At 40.2% G+C, this 12,667-nt stretch overlaps 1 long non-coding RNA gene across 3 annotated transcripts in view; it reads right to left on the bottom strand.

Moving 5' to 3' along the window:
* The window catches only part of LOC138111290 (uncharacterized), a 204,176-nt gene that overhangs the window by 22,672 nt on the left and 168,837 nt on the right, over nt 1–12,667 (bottom strand). Inside the window, exons 4-5 of one of the 3 annotated variants that reach the window (XR_011151307.1) lie at nt 10,412–10,472; nt 6,968–9,965 (exon numbers count right to left, since the gene is read on the bottom strand). The exons of 1 other annotated variant lie outside the window; for it this stretch is intronic. This is a non-coding gene — a long non-coding RNA (uncharacterized lncRNA). Of the gene's footprint in view, nt 1–6,967; nt 9,966–10,411; nt 10,473–12,667 lie in introns of those variants that run through there. One more of the 3 variants, XR_011151308.1, reaches the window with a different exon arrangement.

Below are 12,667 nucleotides of genomic sequence, written 5' to 3'. Positions count from 1 at the left end.
ACAAAAGTACTAACCTCTTCAAATTTTATGATGAAACTAAATGGAGTCAGCAAATCGAGAGGATGACAAGGACAGAGGAAGACCAAAACACACCTGAACTGCTGTGATAAATGAAAATAACTACTTCTTGTTTTAACAAAATAGTGCTGGTCCTGTGATACGTACCATAAGCTGGCATAGTAGTTTTATTATACTTCAGCAAAAATTGTGAGCAACTGGCAGCTCCCTTTATGTCCAGTTCTTGGTAGCAATGCTACCTCTCATATTCAGCACAGTTGTGCTTCTCTCACTGAAAAATCAAGGGGGCAGCAGAAGCAATTAATTCTCTTACTGCGTTGCACCTTTGTGCTATGAGACACAAACTAACTCACACTGGGTGTGCATTTAAGAAAATTAACTTCTACAAATTTTATTTGCAGTCGCAAAGAATGCTACAGTCATCTGAAAGCCTATGAAACTCTGTTTCTATAGAATCAAGACTGCCAACATTTCTAAATTAGCTTCAGTGGAAGAAGCTCAGTGGTGTGCAGATGGGTGGAGGAACTCGTAAGATTATCTCACTTCTGGAGCTCTGTAAAACGACTTAATAGTGTTGGTTTAATGCTCAAGTTTTACTGCATACCTGTAAATGTAGATTTGGGGTAATAAAGTGTGTTTGCTGAATGCTCACAGAACCTGGGTAATTTTACAGCTGTGGAGCTCTGCATCCACATATCCTCAGTTCAACACAGATGTAGTTTTCCAGAGGAATTCTCACCTTAGTTCATTGTTTTTAGATTTCAGCAGAACCTCATCTTTGCTCCTTTAGGTCAGCAGGTACCTCTAGAACAGACTGCTTTGCCCATCATGCTGTTAATAGCTTCCTCATGGAATTTTCTGACTCTTAGCCACCCCGGTGATCTAAAGAACATTTAAGGGACATGTGTGCCTAGAGGTGCAGGACACAGGGTACTGGTTTCTCCTCACTTCTGGCTGATAAGTTACTTCTAAACACAGATGCAATGGCTTCCGATGTTTATGGGGTAGGTGACTGCTGTCTTGGAGTTCTTACACCACTGTAACATGAAGAAAAGGGGCTCATATGAATATAAATTAAGGGGGCAGGATGGGTAAGTTGCATGAAAGCAGCAATGGGGTAATACTGTCCTTCAAAAAAAAGGTCCAGTCAAGCTTGACTGTTAAGATATCTCTGGGCTTCACCAATATGCAGACAAAGCTGGTGCCTGTTCTCTCTCTATCAGTGCTGAGCCTACTGATAAATCAACTGAGCTTAGGCCCCTACAAAATGCCATGTACCACCCCAATCAGAACATGGAAGAGAAAGGAATGTCCCTGGAAGGATGAAGCACCCATCATCCCTGCACTGCTACGGGAACCCTGTCTGGAGAGGCAATCAACCTGATTTGAAAGCACTATGTGTCAAATGGACGCCAGCTGAAGATATCAGAACTTTTAGGAAATTATTTATTTGTGATATTTGCAGACAGTGGAGCCTCATGAAGAGCCTGGAGCTCCAAACTTTGCTATGCACATGCTCCTACAAACTCACTCTGCTGTGATGTGATTACGAGCACAATGAGCTGCCACAGCGGTGGTGGAAAACACAAAAGTCATTACACTGTGAAATCAGAATGAAGGATTTTAAGATAAAGTGCTTGGAATTCAAAATCATCATCTGCAATAGAATATTTTCCCAAGTTTTCTTGTAAGGTATCCTAATTGAGTAGGATACTTCAAAAAGCATATTTCAAAGTGGAAGGAGTGAGTGCTAATCCCTGCCCATAGCAGAACGGCAATTTTCGCTGTGTAAGTGATATGCCAGTAGCAAAAAGGGCTCTTAGAGACAGATTTTCAAGGTGCCTTCATATTTCACATGTAAATAAACTTTTTCTTCAAATGTTCAATAGCGATAATTTTGATTTGTTGTGAAAATTCTAGGTTAGTTGCCAGTTCATGAAAGCAGTCCAGAATTCCTCCTTTTTAAACAAGAATTTTAAGGATTCAGAGATAAGAAAAATACTTCTCATGTGAAATGATCATACAACTCCTGCCCAGTCTGATAAAACCAGACGTCTATCAAATATTGGAAAATACAAAAAAGCATTAGTTCTCTTTTTCACTATTCCTTCTGAAATCATTTGGGTCCCAATTCTACAAAAGGTTCTGCATTCTTATCCTTATTTATAAAGTTGTGTTTGCCTTATTGCTATGTAAAGAAGTGCAAAATATCAGAAATTAGAATGGCAATATTTTATAATAAAAATAGTAGTATAAATAATGAGAAATCAAAGAGAAACAGTTTTCTCTCCTTCAGAAATTTTTTTGAGGTACTATATTTTCCCAGCCCCAAATTTGAATAAAAACCACTTTAAAAATTTTAAAAGTGTTCATAACTAAAAATTAGAAGGCTACTCAATTTGATCATTTTTATCAAATATATTGTTTCAATGACTTTGGAATATTTCACTTCCACTTGACCACAATCTTACACATTTTCTAATCTATTAAAATTAGAAGATTTTTGCACCAAAGTATATAAACATATGTATGATATTTTCGAGAGCTTGAAACCATTTAAGTGGAAAAATTTCGCAAGAATTAATCTACTCCCCAAAGCTCTCACTAGCTTGGACAAACCACAAGAGCTGGGAAAGCAGACGAGGTCAGCTATAACAGGAAATCACAGAGAACAATTAAGGCCCAGGTTAGATTCCCTGAAGCAATTTGTAAATAAAGATCCATGTGTTTAGTTTGGGTCCCTCCCTACAAGAAAGACATTGAGGTGCTGGAGACTGTCCAAAAAAGAGCAACAGAGCTGGGGAAGGGTCTGGAGCACAAGTCCTGTGAGGAGCAGCAGTGAGAAAAGAAGGCTCAAAGAAAATCAATCCATCCTAGCGATGATCATGGTTAAACCCTGTTTACAGCTAAGACGTAGCACCAAAACATTAATAATTTCTCAAAACTACTACAAAAATTATTTGGAAGCTATGCTATATTCCAAAACTTAGTGCATTCCCTCTTCTGATTATTGGCATCCCCATCATCATTCTTTAAATTTTTTGCTAACAGAAATAGACTTGTACTGAATAAAACAAGCAAAACTATTCTTCATCAATACAGACTGTATAATAAGGCTCTTGCCATACAGGTCAGCTATGTGAAATCAATTATGAGACCTCGAACATTTTGCAGAATGAGAAAAAAGTTAGATGAAAATTAACTCCCTAAAATAAACAGCCTATGTAAAACTCGGAGCAGAGCATGAAAGAAATATGCACATACACTTGGATATACTATGTGATTCAGTTTCCTTCTGATCAATTAGAGATACTCAGAAAAGAACCTGCAAAAATTATTGTGGGGTATTTTCTACCAATTCCGACCACTTTTAGTTACACATAATTCAGAAACAGAAACAAATTTATGTTGGCCCCTGAACTCTTGCACTGGTGTTTCTCCCCCTCTTCTTCTTTGTTAAAATTATGTCCAGGTTTTTTTTCATGAAATGCATTTCCTATTTGCATGGGAAAAGTCCATCTCCCCCAAGTATATATGTTATATAATCTGTGAACAAAGATTTAAGCGTCTGGAGGTTTTCAAGAAAGTCTATTACATTACATTTAAAGGTTAGATTTGAAAATTTTTAGCATCTAGCTCTTCTTTTGCATTTCTGTTGGAACTTCTGGCTGCATACCTGTTGCAAGCCTGTTAAAACTACTTGCCCACTACCTTTAGAGAAACTGGCCTTCTGATTAATAAAGAGCTGTTTCACCAGTCTTGCCCATTCAACCAATGTTTTCCTTACTTATACCCATCATTTCCTGTACCTATAACTCAAATGGTTTTGCCCTGCAGTTTGAGCTTCAGCATCCTCTGAAAAAGATGGCTGCTGTTTCCAATTGTGTCTAGATAAAATGGACTTCATTTGGGTAGAAGAAAAACCCTAATTTTACAATTAGAATATATCTCAGTATGAGTGCTGTGTGTTCTAGCAGCACTGGAAGATAGTATTTGTTATGTGCATTCCCAGCACCTCGCTCTCTCACCCTGGCTCTGCAGTGAGTCACCACAGAGGTAGTTTTAGCTCACCTGGGAGAAGCCAGAGCTGCAGTACCTTCCCTCGATGGCCCAGACCAGGATCAATTCCCTTCCTGACCATTGCTATACCTCACTCAATAAGGGTAAGGCCTTATGAAGGCCTTGTTTCTAAAGGTGGCAGCACCTAACCTAATAACAGAGAGAAAACCCAGAGCTAGAGCAAGCCACTGCACCCCACAGTGGGAAAAGAGAGCAACCTCTTCATCTGCCACGTCTACAGGTGCCCAAGGTACTTCTCATTTCGATTAGCCAAGTCCATGCACAGCTGAGAAAGTTGACTGTTATTGCTCTAATTATTCTGCTCCTTTTCTTTCCTTTTTCCCACCTCCCTCACCCCATGGCTCTTTAAAGAAAGACTGCCAGGAGCTTCCATTCAAGTGGACTGAAAACAGTGCCAGTGGGGGCTGACTTCTGCAGCACAGGTTGTTGTCACCAGTGACCTATTCATCAGCACCAGCCTGGCTTTGTCTTCTCCTCTGCTAAACAAACTGATGGCAGACTCAGTTCTGCTGCAGAAATATTTATAATTAAATACAGCACAAAGGGAGCAGGCAGCAGGGTTGAAACTTTCAGTGGAAATAGGGGAGCTGGTCAATAAAAGGGGATGGAGACTGGATCAAAAGGGGATGACTTACAATGGGACATGGGCTAAAAAGGGGTGTGCACTATCCTGCAGGTCAAAAATGACAAAACATTGTGGTCCCGAAGCTGTCACCTTCTGCACAGTAGGGAGGGACCCGGGAGCAAGGAGAAATGCAAAGCTAGCAACTCATTATATAGGAAATGTACAAAGCAAAAAAAAAAAAAAAGAAAAAACATAAAGGGTCAAATTCTAGGGTGCTTGCAACAAGCTGAGACCACTGATCTCAATGAAGGAAATCGAATAAACGTTTAGAGGAGGTATTGGAAAGAAAGAGAAACAAAGGATGATAAGGAAGAGTGTGATTTTGGCTTGGGGTTTCATCTCAGGCTTGGAAGAGCTGGTTCCGTTTCTGTGATGTGTTTCCTGTGGGACCAGAAGTGAGGCATTTAATCTCTGCAATTCAGTTCCCACCCATGAAGAAATACTTAGGGGAAGGATATGACATGTATTTTGTCTGTAGAGTCCCCTAAGTTCAGCCATATTCATGTAAAAACAAAATAGTCAGTTGAAATGGAAAGATGTAAAAAAATTCCGTATTTTGAATTTTTCTATTTTGGAGGCATTTAAATGGATCACATTTACTCTTAAATAAGTTTTCAAAGCATTAAACTTCCATTCACACCTTTCTATCATTTTCTACCTTTGAGGTTTTGAATACAAATATCTGACTGGTGTCCAGTGAATACAGATATCTGAATGCTAGCCAGAGATTTTACTCTTCACTCTTTTTCTGGCTTTCCTACTTTACCTTCTGCTCTTGTGTCAGGTTCCAAAATGCCTTCTCTTCTGGAGAAGGTTAAAGGAGATGAGAAAGAGTAAAATTGTAATGCCTATGGCTTTCCAAAAAATAAGTTAAAACATTAATGATATTTGAGAAAAGTAATTTCCTCAGTTTAAAGGGGTTTGGCACATTTTCAGTGGAAGGGGAGATTTTTTTTTTCCTCCCTTCTTCTTTCATGTAATTTCATTTAATTTAAATATATTTTCCTCCTTAACATTTCACAGAAAGAAAGAATCCCAGAAGAGTAAAATAGCTAGAGAAAACAGAATTTCTTCAGATATTAAAAGATCCACATGCATTTCAGCAATGTTTTTTTCCCCCTTGGAAATCTGAAATAAAACCCTGGTCCCACACACACATCATGAGAAGATACATCTGTTTGAACTCTGTTCTATTGACCAACCTTGATAATCATAACAGAGGGTTCTGGATCCTGTAAATGGATTCCTATAGCCATTGTTGGGGTGACTGCAGCCAGAGGGGAACACATCTTGGCTGCCTTGAGGTAGTAAAATGCTTTCCTCTGTCAGGGCAAATATTGAGGAAGATTGGTTCTTAAGGCACATACCACCAAATAGATGTCCTGGAAAATATGCCTGTGTCCTCAAAACCTGTGCATGGATGGCCCAAAATTCACTGCCCCATGGGTGAGCTGCTATTTGTCAGACAGAGCTGCCCAAGTGTGCCTAGAAACTGCCTGAGCTGCCCAATCATCAGCTGCTCCTAACTATGGCAGTTCCACAGAAACCAGTTCCCAGATCTGTCCTGGGAGTTTAAACGCTGGCCACCTGGCTGACAGCCTCACAAGTAATAAAACAATTCAAATAGGTCAAGTTGCCAACTCAGAAACAGCGAGGGGTTTTTCTGCTTCGTGCCACGGAGAGGAAAATTTCCAGTCTTCGTTCAGAATTGGCCATCATTATTAAATGCACACATGGATGGGCCTTTTGGCCATGATATAAATGACTTAAAGCTGTGATTCAAATACATCTATAAAGTGCTTCTATGATGTTCCTCTGCCTTCTTTTTTCTTTTTTTCTTTTTTGAAACTGCCTCTGCTCCACTGTTCTTTGTTGAGATAAGACCTTGAAAATCACCCTTCTTAAGGTGTAAACTTGGTGACTGTACATTATAGTAAAACATTTGATTTGTTATAGGCTAGAAAAATAGAGAAGTTGAAATCTCTTCATGGTGTATTAAAGGTCACACAATTATAATAAAATCTTGCTCCAGCAGCTCCAGTCACAGACAAAATCAGTCTCAAATTTCCAGCGAACAATGAAGTCCCCACAGAGTTTCAGCTTCCCCAGGAAATCAGGGTATCTCAGGCTGTGTTGATTTTAAGAATGTCCTGAATGGCCATCATAAAAAATGTGTTACTCAACACAGTCACAGCTCTTTCAGGGTCCTCTGATTGAAAAAATGCTTTTTATTTTACAGCCATTTGGGGCATGGCACTTTTCTGGTTCCAGCAACCTAAAGAGCAGCCAGCCCTACTCTGTTCGGGTGAGACACCACAAGCTTGAATGTCATTTCCTAGCATGCCACACATCAAAATAAAATAATAGTCATACAGAACAAAAAACTACATTCTCACAATACAAGCTAATCTTCCGGCTTCCCATCAAGCGAGACATATTGACAACTGACAATAGGCAATTAATAGATTAATGAGTATAGCTCTTATCTGTCTACATTATGAGTTTATCTGTTTGTAACAGGATGAACACAACACGGCCCTGTGCTCACAGGAGTGCTGTCCCAGTAGAAATGAGATCATTGCAGCAAGATATGAATGCAGTATTTTGATTACCAGGTATCACTCAATGGAACAGAACCCCCCCACACACACTTTATTCTATACATTTTAAAATTATTCAAGGGCAAAGAACAGAATATCATTTACTAGAGAGAGAATTAGAGGGAAAGGTTTTACAGAAGCAGGAGAGATTAGGTTTTGATCCAGGGTTAAGACCACTGCCTCTGGCACACACACAATCCATCAAGATAGGTGATGGAATGTAAAAAAACCTTTCCACCTAAAACTGAGTCTAAACTCAGTCATGTCTGCAATGCTGAATAATAAAATAAACTTTTAAAATCCTTTGATAACTCGAATTAAAAAATAAAGCACACAAACTAGTTTTTCAATGGTTCTAACTCCAAAAAATGGGGCTGATGTTTCTGGCAGTGGTAACTTCACTCACACCATGGATAAATTGATAAATTTGATCTGCAGAAGTACAGAGGTGCACTGGAGCATGCTGTGCTTCATGTGAAACCTGCGGAAAAGCGGCCTTTCCAAAGGACCTGGGTAGGAAGGCAAACAAGGTACGAATTTGGGGAGCCAGAGAACCATTGCCTCGGCTGCATTGACTTTTTCTCCCTGGCACACTTGCCAGTTATGCATCTCCCCAGCTCTGTGCTTACTTGTTCCCTATTTCTACCACAGAAGGAAGCCAGATTTACTTCTCTCATGCCCAGAGCCAAGTTCTGCCTTCTCTGCCTTGCATGTGTAATCTAAGTTTTCTCGAGGGGTCCATTTGTACAGATAAAGTGAATTTGCCCTTGATAGCACTGTAAAGTTTCAAAGCAAATATTGTGATGTTTTTGTGGGTTGGCAAACACGATCTGCAATTTGCTGGGTGGAAATTGCTGTCCTGCTCCAGAATTATGCAGGCTTTCATAATGACTAACGGCGTGAGGCAAACGCAGCAGGACAGTTGCATGTTGATCATTCTATACAATTTTGCTCATAGGTTATTTATTGGGTTTCTTTCAGAGCCCAGGGCAGCGAAAAGAAAAACACCAGTGGAGTGAACTTTGGATCAAGCTTGATGTTATTCCATTGCAATACACTAGACAATAAGAAATGAGAGATTTATTTTGATTTGAACTGAGCCTCTGTTTGGAAACAAAGCTGCAGTCCTGATGATGACAGTCTCCTGGGAATGCGACTGTGGAGGTTCCAGGCACTGCTGTCCCAGCTACTCACTACCAGCCCTTGCAGAGCAACATGTGGTTTTGCCTCCCCACATCAGGGCACAGCATCAGAGGTCACTGTCTGGCTGCTGGTAGGTAATTCCACCAGCAGAGCAGGGGAGGAGCTGCAGGCAGGGGCATTTAAACCACAAAAGCAAAAATCCCCACAAGGCATTTCAAAGCCTCACGACCTCCTTTGCACCTGGACCTCTGCTGTTTTAAACAACTGCCATGGGAAGGGGCTCAAAAGCTACTTCTCTATGTGTCTGTTTGGATGACAAAAAGAGCTACATGAGCCCAGAGAAATATGGAATTATATACTGCATTGAAAAGGGAATTCAGTTTGTGTCTCATTTTTAAGAGCTAATATTCTTTTATCTGATCAAATGGTAAACAGCATTGGTAAATCAAGTTTTGATGGCATATGTATTTGCAAACAAAACTTTATATTCAACCTTTTCTAAGATGATCCCACAAATCTGTGTTGATATCCTCTGTGGTCACATTTTTTAAGAGCCTGAAAAATAGAACAGCCTCCCATGCACTGCTTTAAACCATGTACATGCACTTCTACATTTCCTAATTGAATGGGACCTTCTAGGCATGCAGTGAAAAGCAGCTTTGGAAAATCAGTGTAGAAAGGGACAGAATTTCTTCCAAATGCTGATTTAATTCTGTGCTTGGGTATTCTGTTCCACAGGAAAACAAACTAAAACTCCCCCACTGAGAACTGCAATGTGTCATTCAAACACATCCCTCATGCTTCAGGGATGACATGTTCATGGATGCCTCCCAGAGCACCCTGCTACACTGAGCTGAAGCTCCTGGGCCCTCTGAAAGGGAATGTACAGAGAGGATGGCACAAAAACTGCGAGATACCTCAGCTCTCTTAAACACGCTCCTTCCATGGGCACTGTCTCCCATCGTTTTAGCTGGAGGCCTCGGGGTTAGCCTTGTCACCTTGCTTTGTCATTCCTCTTCCCAGGGTTTGAGGAACCCTGGAATGCTGGAAGGGACAAAACCACCTGTACTATCCCCCTAGCAAAACCAAGGCATGAGTGTTTAACACAGCTTGCTACATTTACTCCTTATCTTAGGGGGTGAGAAGGCCCAGGTGTTTCCCCACAGCATTTCTGGAAAAACTCTTCAATTTTATGGATCAATCTGGGACCTATCTTTTGTGGTTTCTGGGGAGAACGGCTGAAAAAAATATCAAGAAACCTCTCTAGCCTGCGTTACTGGGAGATGCATCAAGATTAGAGGATAGGAAACCAGTTTGAGCAGAGTGGTTGGGACTCACTCATTTCTTTGATGCTGTGAAAGGATGCCAAAGAGGTCACTGAGGGATTTTGATGCCTATGGACAAAAAACTGGCACAGAAGAGAGCAGCTCTTTGGTCCCATAAAATTACTTCCATTCTTTAGGCAGGTGAAGCCCACTTGCAAAATTTTCCATAAAGAACTAAAAAAAAAAAAAAAAAGAAAAAAGAAATTCTCTTCAGCCTGTGTTTGAATGTGTGGACCAAAACTGCTTCAATAGGGAGTAAAGGGAAGAAAAACAGTGGTCAAGAGCCGACACTGCTGACTGCTAATAGTCAACAGCTTCTCTTGACATAAAATGGTCCTGCTCTACCAAGGTCAGGGGAAGCAGCAATGTTTTATCTTAGCTAAAGAATATCTGGACACAACTGTTTCTCACTTTTATATTGTAATTAATACTTTAACATACTTAAACATTTTCCTGTGAAGGAGTTAATGAAGCCATGCTTAGATCTTTGGACACATTTACAGCCCATTATTTACAATATAGGAAAAAATAAGGTCCTTTAAGAAATGAAGCAACAGGAGCCATTAACCAAAACAAAGAGATCACTAGATATGCAAGCAGCAGTTGAACCAAATGATTACCTTCCAAACTGTCATTGCAAGGCTGACACAGGCTGGACAAAGGATTTCAGACACACTTAGGCTGGGGAGAAAAACAAACCCAGAAATAACAGACAGAAGCAGACAAGAATGTTGGCTCAGGGATGCTTTGGATCTGAAAACAAATACATTAACCACTGTAGAATCTTCCCTATGCTCAGGAAAGGCAATGGAACCATGTTTGTTCTTTGCAAATAAACAGGATTACACTGTAGGTAGAACCAAATTTGGTATTAATTCCCTCCTTTCTCTATTGATCCCTGTTTCTTTCCCCAGTCTGGAAAACCCACTTGCAATTTGGCTCAAAAGGGCAGCACAGCACAAAAGAATCAGAAACCATTTGAAGACAGCTACACACATATTCTCCTCTCTCCCCATCAAAGCACGGCTCTGTTCTCCCAACCCCTTTGGCCCTCTGTTTTGGTCTGTAAAATGGAAATAACACCACAGAACAGAGTGAGAGTCACAGATCACGAGCCCACTCAGTGAACTCTGGCACAAGGATCTCCCCTTCTGCCCTTCAGCATTTTTATGTCTGCAGTACCTCCCTTGTGCTAAGTGCTACCTACATGGGGAATATCTGGTTTATTTCTATGAACAGAAGCTACTTCCACTCGAAATATTTGCGGAAAAGCACCAGTTTCAGATATGTGGCTGACAAACCTCAATTAAAACAGAGGAGGTTTTAATACAAGTATAAAGCTCTTTACAAATATCAGACCTTATGATATAACATCAGCTGTGAATGTAAAACAACATAGGGATGTGTTTTCCTGCAACAACAAAAATTTAAAGATCAAATACCTTTTCCTTCAGATTCCCCACACTGATTTCTGAGAATCTAATGAAACACAAAGTATGTTTGCAAAGTAGAAGGTTTGCATATGCTTCATTAATTAGTTTGGCAAGGCCTCCACTACCAAAGGTACATGTATTTTTACATAGGCTGCAGCAATTTGCCTTGAGGTTTCCAATATTCATGTTTCTGCACTATTTGTGCTCTGTATCATTTCATTATATCTATACATATATATGTATAGATGTGTGTATATATATATATATATATATTTTTTTTTTAACAGATCTTGGAATTTGTTATTCTGCTAGGATTTCTAGAAATATCCTTCCAAAAAAACATCGATTGAACTTGACTGGAATAGGAGAGGTCGTGCACACTTTTCCTTTTCTTGGAGCTCCGTTTCAGTCCAACAGCAATGCTGTCCATGTAATCTTGGCATCACATTTCACACTAAGCTCATGATGAGCTGAATTTTCAGTAGAACTGACTGCTAATTTTCAGATGAAACAACTTCTCAGTTGGAATACAACAGCTTGTTCAAACAGAATGTTTTGGGCTTTGACAACCTCCCAGCTCAAAACAGGGATGTCTTATAAAACTGCTTGTGGGGCTCCTAAATAAATATTCTTTGGCAAGGGGGTGATGGACTTCCTAAGTTTACTGTGACACCTGAGGAGCTGCTTTCTCCCAGTTTGAACAGAAGCAGGAATAAGGAGCAGTTGTTTTTCTGAAGCTGGTGTCTCTGGATTTCCTTTCCATCTCCAATTCCCTTGTTTACACCTCACCCCACACCCAAACATCCCAGCAAAGGTCTTCTGGCAACGCAGAAATGCTAAATGCCATCTTCTCTGGCCTGATTACTGAGAGTAATAAGGGGGCTACAAGGAGGAGAGGGGAAGCACTGAGAGAAGTGATGCAGCAGCAGACTCTAAAGACTTCACACAGATTTACCTGGCTGCTGAAGCACTGGACTGGCTTGAGAGCTTTGTCCATCTAGGTCCAGCCCAGCTTTCACTTTGGGTTTTATTGAAGAAAAAAGCTATCCAATGCCAGTCACTTGTGGCAGTACTTAGCATTACCTAACAGTTCACAAGAGTACTCTAGAAGACCCAAAAGTAACAGATGGGAAGATCCACATAAATAATTATAAGGCATTAAACTCCCAAAACAAAGGGCACATCCTCATGCAGAACCTGTCCTGTCTCTCCACAAGTAATAATACGACATGCTGAAAAATCTTCCTACACCTTAGAAAAATAAGGAGGAACAGGGAATATATTGGAAGGGAAATGCAAAATGTAAGAGGATTGGGAAACCACCTTTCTTATTTTTACACAGTTATTTTCACCTTCACACAAACATAAGTATGCATTCATGTAGCTTTGTGCGGCACTTCAGCCCCTTGTAATCATCAAATAGTCATTAAGTGTTTCTGAAGT

This window comes from Aphelocoma coerulescens, chromosome 5 (assembly GCF_041296385.1).
Source record: "Aphelocoma coerulescens isolate FSJ_1873_10779 chromosome 5, UR_Acoe_1.0, whole genome shotgun sequence".
NCBI lineage: Eukaryota > Metazoa > Chordata > Aves > Passeriformes > Corvidae > Aphelocoma > Aphelocoma coerulescens.
The sequence above is the reverse complement of the archived record's forward strand: the minus strand, read 5'-3'. Positions and strand labels throughout refer to the sequence as shown.